The following is a 12,166-nucleotide window of genomic DNA, read 5'->3' as shown; positions in this document are numbered from 1 at the left end:
ATTGAGGGTTATAACCAAGTTGTACTCTCATTGTGAACGCTCGAGCATCGTGTTTACTCGACACGCGTAAAAGGTTCACGCTGAATGTAGCATATATAGGCTTTACACAAAGGCTTTATGCTTGCGACCGGTTAGCAGCCTCTTAATGACTCGTAATCACGAAACGCTGATGTCCCTGGAATTATGTCGCTCCTACCAGTGAGAGAAAAAGAAAAAAAAAAGGAACAAGAATATATAAAATCCTTCTTATAATGTCCCATGTTTATTAATCAAAATTTTTAATGATAAATTCAAGAAAAATTCAAATTGTTAATAAATTAACAGACTTTGTATATTTATTAACTAAACGATCTCATGAGGGGGGAAAATAAAGAAGTTATTTCTTTTCTAAAGAAACTATAGGTTCTAAAATGGAAATTGAGGATTGTAACAATGTTCGGTAGTTTCAGGAGTTGGTTTTTTTTTCTCCATTCGCATTGTTCGTTGCTTGTTCTTCCGCTTAGGTTCCCCATTTGAAACACGGATTTCATCGGTACTGCTGCTCCATAGTTTGCGTGAAATACCGTTTTAAACTATCCACAATCCAACTTTAACGCGCTTCCTGATAGCAATATTCTCTCGAGCAGGCTCTTGAGAAATCTTTGGCAATAAAAAAAAGGAAAAACCTCGTTTACAACAATCACAACAATCACAAGTATCACAAGCATCACAAGCATCACAAGCATCACAAGAATTCCAAAAAATCAAAGAATCAAAGTATTCTAAGCTTCTAACAACTTGCTCCAGAATATATTTGTCGCAATATAAAATGCTAATTAATTTCTCATTTCTCCATTAGAATATAATTCCATTAAAATAGCTGTTTTCTAATAATCATCTTTGGTAGAAGAAAAAAAAAATTTGTTGCCTTGTCATGCAATATTATTACAGCACGCCAACATCGATAGTTGAAAATCCTTTCGCTACGCAACTAGAGAATGATGTTACGACCATGTAAAGGCACTTTTTGCATTCGCCGATTGACAGCTAGTATCTCAAATAACCGCACCTTGTGTCTGGAGAACCTTGCCTGACCTCATTACGAATAGATATATTTATTTCAGGAAACTCGTAACAAACAATTTTTATTTGAATGTCTGTTTGCCAAACTCTACGTGCCAAGAGGAAGTTTATGCTCTTTGGATTTATTCGATGACAGTTATGACAATCCTAAGATGTTTCACGACTTGCTGACCGTTGGGTTTTGGTAGATGACATTGGTAACAGTTTTATTGCCCTCAAGTTTTGTTACTCTCAAGTTTACTAGATGACAATGTGAATGCTTGGACCTATTTGACCAGTTTATGACAATTTATAATTTCATTAGACTTCTTAATATTTTTTTTCCTGTATTCGTAATCACTAAAGTGCTCTTGGTAACCTAGACGGAAATCTAGTGAATTCATCTGGAATTGTAGATCAGTTCTTCCAAAAAATACTTAGTGGAGCACCCAGGCGATAATACTGTGATTTATCAGGAATTTTAGAGGTCTGTTCTGGATGATCTTGTCAAAAATCGTCTGACTTGTTTTGGAACTATATAGATCAGCTTTTCTATCAAACTACTCTGGGTGGACAGAACAGTACTAAATTTTTGTCTGGATGATACAGAATCATCTAGGCAACAACCTTGTGTCATTGTTAGGATGTCATTCAATTTTAGAGAAGCTTCTCCCAAACGAAAACAATAAACTTTTGCCTAGGTGACACCTTGATGAACCTAAGCAAAAATCCTATCGGTTTATTGGGAATTTTGAGTCAATTTTTTCTTACAATTAGTACTGCGTCTAATAGGAGTTTTAGTCTCCAACACCGGAGGAGGAAACGAGGAATGCAAGAATGCTTTTCGGTGGAGTAGCGTACGTATCTGTGTCATCTTGTTGGATTGACCTCAACCTGGAGGATGGTAATTTTTGAGCGAGTGCTCTGTTTTCAGAAAAAAGGGGGGAAAAAAATGTCGAGATAAAAGACAATCGTCAGGAGAATAAAATTCCTCGAAAGAATATGTATACGAAAAATCTCTTTTCGTTGGTCCCACTCGTTCTCCAAAAGGCGGCGAGGTCGAAAAGGCGCGTCCTCTGTTGTCGTCATCGTCATCGTTAAATGCTGTAACGAAGGTTGGAACGTCGCCTTCCTATGGTCCTGCCTGCCGCGGCACACTTGATATATAGCGCGCATAAGAGATGTAGTCAGATCACAGTCCCCTTTTCATGACGCTGCTGCTGCTTCCAAACACTACGTTCCTTCCTAACTATTTTCTCCAAAAATCTCCCAGCTACCGAGTTTATTTCCATTCTGATTTGCTAAAGAACCATTTCTAAAAAAAAATTAAGATCAATGATCTTGAGATCATTGATCTTAATTTTTTTTTAAAAATAGTTCTTTGTCAAATCAGAGTGAATCGTAATTCGGTGTAGAAAAAAATTTTCTTCTCTTACCTGGAGGAAGAGGAGAAAAATTTTATATTGTTTTTCGTGGGAACGTTAATGTTCGGTTACAATTTATTATCAAATGGAATTTACGCGTCGTTGTCGTCGTCGTCGCGATCCCTGGAACTTGGTTGAGTCGTGGTTTCGACTTGGCTCTCGCGAGTAGCCATGTAAATCCACATAATTAGCGTATGCACCGCGGCACTTTCGCGGACGATCACCTTCCAAGATTGACAGTATCGATATCGAGCTCGTGCTCTCCAGCCCACTATCTCCTGTTTTTTTTTCTTTTCATTCTCGCAGTGGTCCGGTCCTTCTCTCCTCCTTTTATTATCTCACCATCTCAAGTGCGCAAAGATTTCCCTCTCGCTTGATCGAATTAACGGTAGTGTCGTGGCTCTCTACATTAATTACGAGCGAAAGCCACCATCGAAACATTACGTGTGTGTGTATGCGCGACTTTCGAAAAATCTCTGATTTTCAAACTTGATTATTCTTTTGGTCCCTTTTTGGTTCCTCTTTGGTTTCTTTTTGGTTCTTCTTTGGTCCCTTTTTGGTTTCTATATGGTTCCTCTTTGGTACCTTTTTGGTTCCTCTTTGGTTTCTTTATGGTTCCTCTTTGGTCCCCTTTTGGTTTCTTTATGGTTCCTCTTTGGTCCCCTTTTGGTTTCTTTATGGTTCCTCTTTGGTTCTGCTTTGGTACCTTCTTGGTTTCTTCATAGTTCCTCTTTGGTTTCTTTTTGGTTCTTCTTTGGTCCCTTTTTGGTTTCTATATGGTTCCTCTTTGGTACCTTTTTGGTTCCTCTTTGGTTTCTTTATGGTTCCTCTTTGGTCCCTCTTTGGTTTCTTTTTGGTTCCTCTTTGGTCCCCTTTTGGTTTCTTTATGGTTCCTCTTTGGTTCTGCTTTGGTACCTTCTTGGTTTCTTCATAGTTCCTCTTTGGTTCATTTTTGGTTTTTCTTTGGTCCCTTTTTGGTTTCTTTATGGTTCCTCTTTGGTCCCTCTTTGGTTTCTTTGTGGTTCCTCTTTGGTTCTTCTTTGGTCCCTTTTTGGTTTCTTTTTGGTTCCTTTTGGTTCCCTTTTGGTTCCCTTTTGGTTCTTTTTTCAAAATTATTATTTTACCTCTCGAAAGTCCCTAGAGAAAAATTATTTTCTTATTTCGAAGCTCGCACCTGTTACACAGGAAATAAATACCTTTGGCACACCTGGCAAAGTGCACGCTAATTACCAGGATGTGACATTTGCTCCAGGGAACCATAAGGTGCTGATTAAAAGAAAATAGATACTCCAAGTTTTCTCAAGGGAAATATTTTTCTCTAGGCATTCGATTTTAGCGCAATGAATTGGTTACATTCAGCAATTACTTTCGCGAAATAAAGTCAGCTGCATTCGCACCTGTGCAAAAGTACGATTTAGATTGTGATTAGATGCAGTATTTTAGCCCACCTTGCAAACTATAGACAACGATCTCGATGGGACGGAATGACATTTAATTGAAATCCGGGTAATTAATACGTTGTCAAAGAACAAGGGGCAGGTCGGTCTCGAGGCGACACACGGGATCGATGATAAGATCGCCTCGCCTTCTCAGTTTCATACCTCGTAAATTCCCACCTGAGTGCATCACCCTGACTTTCAAAGTCTCCCACAAAACTCCCAATCTCTTATCAAAGTTTAAAAAAAAAAACCCTCATTAAAGCAAGAATTCTGACCAAAATTTCAATCACATAATTATAGTGCAAATGAAAATTCTCCTCACCTCAGTTTTGTAACATTACTTCCGCTAGAGGCGCCACTAAAATCAACTTTTAATTTTCATACCATTTCATCATTCAACTTGACACTTAATAATAAAAAAAAAAAATTCCCATAAAAAGGAGCAGAAAAAAAATATGTTTGGGGAATATTCTGAAAAAGGGCAAAAAATTTGTTCCTTATTAAAATAAAAAAGGAATTGGAACATGAAGGACTACATTTCTGGGTGCACGATGGACAGCAGTGACAGGGGGAATGAAGAAAATTAAAGCAATACGACATGTATAATGGTGTTTCGTCAGTATGCCGTGTGGTGACTGTGACAGTGTTCTGGCAACACAACTTGGGTGGAACGAATATCTCCAGCGCGGAAAGAGGCAAGACGTAAGCGCAAGAGGCGCAACGTTCTCGAATTCCTCTCACGGCAGATTAAGATCGGGAACCGCGCGCTCTCCACTTGAAGAGAAAGAGAAAAGCTGAAAACGACATGTGCACGTTCTGCCTCCTCAAAGTATATACAAGGGGAAGCATCAAGAGAAGAAAGATTTCTCTAGAATTAAAGGGTCAATCCCCATTTAAAATCTTTTAAAATTTTTTGAAAATTATATGAATATATTATATTATTCGAAGTAATTTTATAATTTCTTAAAAATTTTAGGGTTTGCCACAGGTCAGGAAAATGAGGGATTTCAGGGAAAGTAGAATTGGCCCAGGGTTATTTTAAATAACTTAATTCTATTGAAGAATAGAAAAGTACTTTCCTTTAAAAAAAGTATGCGGCCATATCTCCGCTGGAATTATTCTAATAGTTGATTGTAGAATATTTACCCAAAATTGGGTTTTCTTTCCGGTTTGTTTTGGAATGGTCAACTGGGAAAGATGAGGCAAGAAAATTCCAGTGAGTTTATTAAAAGTCCGCAGGCAACCGACCTTGAACTTGTAAAAGGCAAGGTCGATATTCAATGCTAGCTGGATGAATACGTATCCACCTACCTTCGCGAGAGTAGTCTTAAGTTCTTATATGAACCGACACACATACATGAGGCATGTAAGCAGTAATCGTTTAATCTATGACCAACTGACTCGGCGTAACCAAGTTAGTTTTCAATGTACACAAGAAGAAGTTGCGTTGGTCTCTCTCTCTCTCTCTCGCGACACAAGAAACACACGTCGTAATGTCCTATGACCAAGGATCGACTAATGCTCGCCTCGCATGAGAACGCGCGCGACAGTATCCAGGGGATTCGTTAGGAAACTTCGTTTTCTCTTCTAGAAATGGTTTCATATTGCTTTTTATCAGCTTACATATCCTGCTGCGCGATTATTAGTCCAAGTCCTTGTTGCCTCAACTTTCTTACCAAAGGTGCGTTTGCATCTATCCCCCCTCGTCCCTTTTTTCAATATATATCCACCTTACATCTCACGATGGAATTCAACACTAAGACGTCTTTCAATGTCTTTGAACAAACGAAAGAGGAAAAAACCATCTTCAAGGCTATACTCGGGAATGAGTCGAGGCAAAAAACAAAAGACACTGGCTAGTTTGATAACTGGTTTCTATTGATTATTACCAATACCAATTAGAGGCAGAAGATGACAGAACATCTTTCCTGCAGAAAAAAAAGAGAGAACTTGACAAGGAATTCTGATCAAATAATCACCCCAACGATACTTATATATATATACCTTTGAAAAACAATAATTTGATATTACCCGCGAGAATTTAATAAGCTGTAATACAATTCTGATTATTATTTATTACTCGACTATCGGGCACTATGCACTTTGGTATTCAAAATTGGAAATTAAAAAGTAAAAACCCATTTCTGTCACTTATAATTCAGTTTGAAATTTCGAATGAAACAAGAGCACTGGTAATCCTAATGTAGAAATTCAAATAATCCGAGAAATTGACCGAGTGGGAAAAATTACATAACATAGGTAAGCCTATAAAGGCGAACGAAATAGACACTCAAACATCATTTGAATAGGTGTTCAATGTCAGGAAACAAGATCCGTTAAAATAAAACAAAATAACAGTTGACTTAGAATTCCGATTTTCTCACAAATCGGATTAGAAAACGTTAACCGAAGAGTAATCTAACTAAATAGTAATCTTCTAAAGAAGAAATTCAGGGTTGTCACACAAAAATTTAATTTTGTTTTTCCCAGACTTTCCACTGATTTCAAGAAAAAATTTTGTCTTTTTCCCTGACCCTAAAGAATATTCTGATACATTCTAGAAATTATTAGATACTCAAAAAAAAAAAATGTTCTATTATATTTATTAACGAATTCTTCATGAGAGTTTTCAATTCTATTTGTATACAATTCAATTTTACGTGAAATTTCGATTATTCGGAAATTCTTCAATATTGTGAATATTACATTAGAAAATAAAAACATAAAATAATTTTAAAAAATTTTAATTAAACTTTTTGAAGGAAATGAATTTTATTAAAATTCATGAAAATAATTGAATTTCTACGAAGAAATTTATTAATTTTGAAAATAATTGAATTCTTGTGATAAATATTATTATTTATAAAAATGAAAATAATTGAATTTTGAAATGAATTTTATTAACATTACTGAATATAATTGAATTTCAGCGAAGAATTTTGATATTTATAAAAATAATTGAAATGTTGACAAGAATTTTAAAAAAAAATTTTTGAAAATATAGTTGAATTTTTGGAAAGAATTTTAATATTTATTAAGATAGTTGAATACTTTCAAAGAATAGCGTTAAAATTTTTAAAATTCAAACTAATTTCAACAGAATTGAAATTAAAATTTTTGAAAAAAATGATACAATTTTTGTTTAATAATTGAATTCTTTTGGGAATTTTTTCAATTATTGTGAAAATAATTGAATTTTTCAATGAATTTTATTAAAATTCCTGAAAATAATTGAATTTTGTCCAAGAATTTTGCTATTATAATGATAATTTTTCAATTATCAATTATAATGATAATTGAAATGTTGACGAATTCTCGTGACGAATCAAGTTATTTATGAAAATAATTGAACTTTGCAATGAATTTTATAAAAATTACTGAATATAATTAAATTTTGACGAAGAATTTTGCTATTTATAAAGATAATTGAAATGTAGACAATTTAAAAAAAATTTTTTTTTGAAAATAATTGAATTTCTGCAACGAATTTTATTAATTTTGAAAAGAATTGAAATGTTGACAAGAATTTTTAAAAAAAATTTTGAAAATAATTGAATTTCTGAAAAGAAAATTGATATTTATTAAGTTAGTAGAATACTTTCAAGGAATAGCGTTAAAATTTTTAAAATTGAAACTAATTTCAACAGAATTGAAATTAAAATTTTTGAAAAAAATAGTACAATTTTTGTTTAATAATTCAATTGTTTTGGGAATTTTTTCAATTATTTTAAAAATAATTTAATTTTGCAATGAATTCTATTAACATTCCTGAAAACAATTGAATTTTGTCAAAGAATTTTGCTATTCATTTATAATGATAATTGAAATGTTGACAAAAATTTTTTAACAATTTTTTGAAAATAATTGAATTCTTGTGACGAATCAAGTTATTTATGAAAATAATTAAACTTTGCAATTAATTTTATAAAAATTCCTGAATATAATTGAATTTTGACGAAGAATTTTGATATTTATAAAGATAATTTAAATGTTGACAATTTTAAAAAAAATTTTTTGAAAATAATTGAATTTCTGCAACGAATTTTATTAATTTTGAAAAGAATTGAATTCTTGTGATGAATATTGTTATTTATGAAAATAATTGAATTTTTGTAATGAATTTTATAAAAATTCCTATAATTGAATTTAGCGGAAGAATTTTACTATTTATAAAGATAATTGAAATGTTGACGAGATTTTTTTTTTAATTTTTGAAAATAATTGAATTTTTACAAAGAATTTGATTAATTTTGAGAATAATTGAATTTTTGTGATGAATATTGTTATTTATGAAAATAATTTAATTTTGTGATGAAATTGATAAAAATTCCTGAATGTAATTGAATTTCGGCGAAGAATTTTGTTATTTATAAAAATAATGACCAATGACAAAAATATTGAAAACTCTCAAAATTTCTTTTCTTTTACCATAGCCACATTTATTTTAATATTTGAAACTATATTTTAGTTATTGGATTCGTATTCCTGAATTCGTATTGTTATTTTTTAAAAACTGGATTCATTGTACTTTAGTCGATTACAGCAGCATGTGTTCGTGTTTTTGCAATAGTAGCATTTCGGTTTCTCTATTTAACTTCTGTATACGACTCTTGTCGTAAACTCGAGCCTAATTACCAATTAGATGCAATGTCGTGACACGCTTTCGACCGGTAAATCGGTTAGTATTATGGAACTTCGTTACTAGAAATTGCCAAGTCCTTTTATGCAAATGTTGTCCTCCCTGCGATCCTTTGGCGCCAATCCCTTTAGCTTTTTCATTAGCCTAACCTCACGTTTACTTTTCTCCCAGTCTTCCAAAGAAAATAGAATTATTTTTATTCCTCATTTATGATACTCCCCACGCCACATGATTACCGTCACCCAGAGCTGACAATTTTCCCAAAGATAATGCTAATAATCATTTGCCGATAATCCTCAACAGCAGCAACTGATTCACTAATTCTAAAGAATTAGGTTCCGCAAAATTAGAATTTTATTCTGAATTAAGTTCTGAGTTAGATTACGAATTAGGATTTTAAATTAGGTTCTGAATTAGGTTCTGAGTTAGATTCTAAATTAAGGTCTGAATTTGGTTCTGAATTAGATTCTGATTTAGGTTGTGAATTAGCTTCTGAATTAATTTCTGAATTAGATTTTGAATTAGATTCTAAATTAGGTTCTGAATTAGGTTCTAAATAAGTTTCTGATTTAGGTTCTGAATTAGCTTCTGAATTAGATTTCGAAGAATTAGAATTTTGTTCTGAATTAGATTCTAATTTAGTTTGTGAAATAGCTTCTGAATTAGATTCTGAATTAGCTTTTGAATTAGATTCTGAATTAGATTCTGAATTAGGTTCTGAATTAGATTCTGAATTACCTTCCGAATTAGATTCTGAATTAGGTTCTGAATTAGTTTCTGAATTAGATTCTGAGTTAGATTTTGAATTAGGCTCTGAATTAGATTGTGAGTTAGCTTCTGAATTAGGTTCTGAATTAGATTCTGATTTAAGATGTGAATTAGCTTCTGAATTATTTTCTAAATTAGCTTCTGAATTAGGTTCTGAATTAGATTCTGATTCAGGTTCTGAATTAGGTTCTGAATTAGATACTGATTTAGATTCTGAATTAGATTCTGAATTAGCTTTTGAATTAGATTCTGAATTAGATTCTGAATTAGGTTCTGAATTAGATTCTGAATTACCTTCCGAATTAGATTCTGAATTAGGTTCTGAATTAGTTTCTGAATTAGATTCTGAGTTAGATTTTGAATTAGGCTCTGAATTAGATTGTGAGTTAGCTTCTGAATTAGGTTCTGAATTAGATTCTGATTTAAGATGTGAATTAGCTTCTGAATTATTTTCTAAATTAGCTTCTGAATTAGGTTCTGAATTAGATTCTGATTCAGGTTCTGATTTAGGTTCTGAGTTAGGTACTGATTTAGCTTATGAATTAGATTCTGATTTAGGTTCTGAATTAGAAAAAGAGCCAAGAAGAATCTTCTTGTAGGAAGTGATGGCAAAAGCCAGTATAGTAGTAAAGCATCATTCGCGAAGTGGAAATAAATAACAATTCGAATGTGGGCTTTTAAATTCTTGTTCCTGTTACCAATTGGCATTCGGGGGTAGAAGACATTTAATAATAATGCCCTTGGTTAGGTTTTTATTGATCGTGAAATAAATAACTTGCAAAGTACCTATTTCACAGCTGATCGTAATGGCAATTAGTGGATGGTATCTAAGGCGTCGACACAGATGCTTTATGACAGCGAGTAATTAGCAGTGCTCGCAATCGTTGATCATGCGTACGTTCCTCAGTGCGGACTGAAATTTCAAGGTGCATTGTTTAATTTATTATTTGCTGGGACCGACGTTATTTTTTTTTTTTTTTTTTTTTATTCTCTTTTTTTTGCCATGTTTGAAACCAAAAGGTCCATTTGGACCATATTCCCTTGTATATGTATCCGCCTCTGCATGTAGCATCAATTATAATTTCACGTCATGATTAAGCACACACACCCAAAGTCAAAAAATACTTTATGTATAAATCAACAATTTACAGTTATTGACAATTAAAAATATTAATTTTATTACTTCATTTCAAGTGACATTTTTTTTATTTTGGTAATGAAAGTTAAGAATTTACTGTTTTGGATTGCAATTGCATTCATCACAATGAAAAACAGTAAATTTTTTTTTTAGAGGATTGTGTTTGAATGTATTTGCTGTTACATAGAATTTCTCAAAGCCGGTATTAATTTATGCGATGCAACATTGTCGGAACGTAGAAGCCGGGTTTTTCATACGATGAGTGTACCGTCGACGAAAGTGCCTTGTAAGCCCGTGTTGGAGGTCAACGATAATTCAGACAAGGCATACCAAAGTCCAATGCTATAAGGGAGCCGCGACCAAAAAGGTTTCGCTGCGAAAATTATACCCGTTCAATTCAAGGGCGTTTCTCCTCTTCCTTCCAATCATCCATCTTTTCCCTGCGCATTCTTCCTCTTCCCTGCTTCATTATTTCGTTTCCGCGACTTGTGAAAATTGAAATAAATTTTAAAATCACAATCACTGAATGAAAAAATAATTAATATTAACTAACTTGGTTGAATATCACGCGGAACGTGATATTCAATTTATTATTATTATGCAAATTACAAAATTATTTATTTTCAAAATTTAAATTTTTAAATAATTTCATAATCAAAAATTAAAAAATCGACTTATTAAGTGCAGAATAAATTATTATTGATTACATTTTCAAAAATTAAAATATTATTTATTCTTCTCAAGAATTCAATTATTTCCTTAAATAATATCCAACATTCTTCGAAAGAATTCAATTATTTTTATACATAGTAAAATATTCTTCGCAGAAATTGAATTATTTTCAATAAAATTTTAGAAAAATTTCGTGAAAGAATTCAATTATATTTTAAAAGTTGAATAAATTCATTGAAACAATTCAATTATTTTTTAAAAAAGATTAGACAAAAAGACAATAGTACAGAATTTAAAAACTAATTTTTCAGAATATTAAATACAATATCTTAAAAAAATTAAAATATATTCAAAAATTTTGATTAAATTCTTCTCAAAATTTCAATTATTTTCTTAAATAATAACATTCTTCGGAAGAATTCAATTAATTTTTTAAATAGTACAATTCTTTATAGGAATTCAATTATTTCCAATACAATTTTAATAAAATTACACTAAGGGATATAATTAAATTTTTTCAATTGTTAATAAAATTTTTGGAAAAAATTCAATTATTTTTAAATATAGTAAAATTCTTCGCAGAAATTAAATTATTTTCAATATAATTTTAGTAAAATTTCATGGAAGAATTCAATTATTTTTTAAAAGTTGAATAAATCCATGGAAATAATTCAATTATTTTTCTTAAATAATAAAGTTTTTGCAAACATTCAATTATTTTCAATTATTTTAATTTTTTCCTTATTTAAAATCTTTTTTTTTTGTAAAATTCCTTAATTTTCAAAACGTTAATAAATTTTTTGATAAACATTCAAATAGCTTCTTAAAAACTTAAGAAATTTCAATTATAATTCCAAAATTCAATTATTTAAAAAAAAATTCAAGTATAATTGTAAAATTGAGTTATAATTTCAAAAATTCAATTATTTTCTAAAATTGTCTGTAAAATTTATTTTCAAAATTATTTTAAATATTTTTAAGAAATTTCATGTAAAATATTAAATAATATTCTATAAATATTATAAAATGATAACAATTTGTTTAT

At 31.3% G+C, this 12,166-nt stretch overlaps 1 protein-coding gene across 1 annotated transcript in view; it reads left to right on the top strand.

The window, feature by feature from the left end:
• Positions 1–12,166, top strand: part of LOC122498687 (protein dachsous) — a 375,424-nt gene that overhangs the window by 280,255 nt on the left and 83,003 nt on the right. The window lies entirely within an intron of this gene.

This window comes from Leptopilina heterotoma, unplaced genomic scaffold (genome assembly GCF_015476425.1).
Source record: "Leptopilina heterotoma isolate Lh14 unplaced genomic scaffold, ASM1547642v1 Lhet_157, whole genome shotgun sequence".
Lineage (NCBI taxonomy): Eukaryota > Metazoa > Arthropoda > Insecta > Hymenoptera > Figitidae > Leptopilina > Leptopilina heterotoma.
Note: the sequence above shows the minus strand (reverse complement) of the source record. Positions and strands in the feature narration are given on the sequence as shown.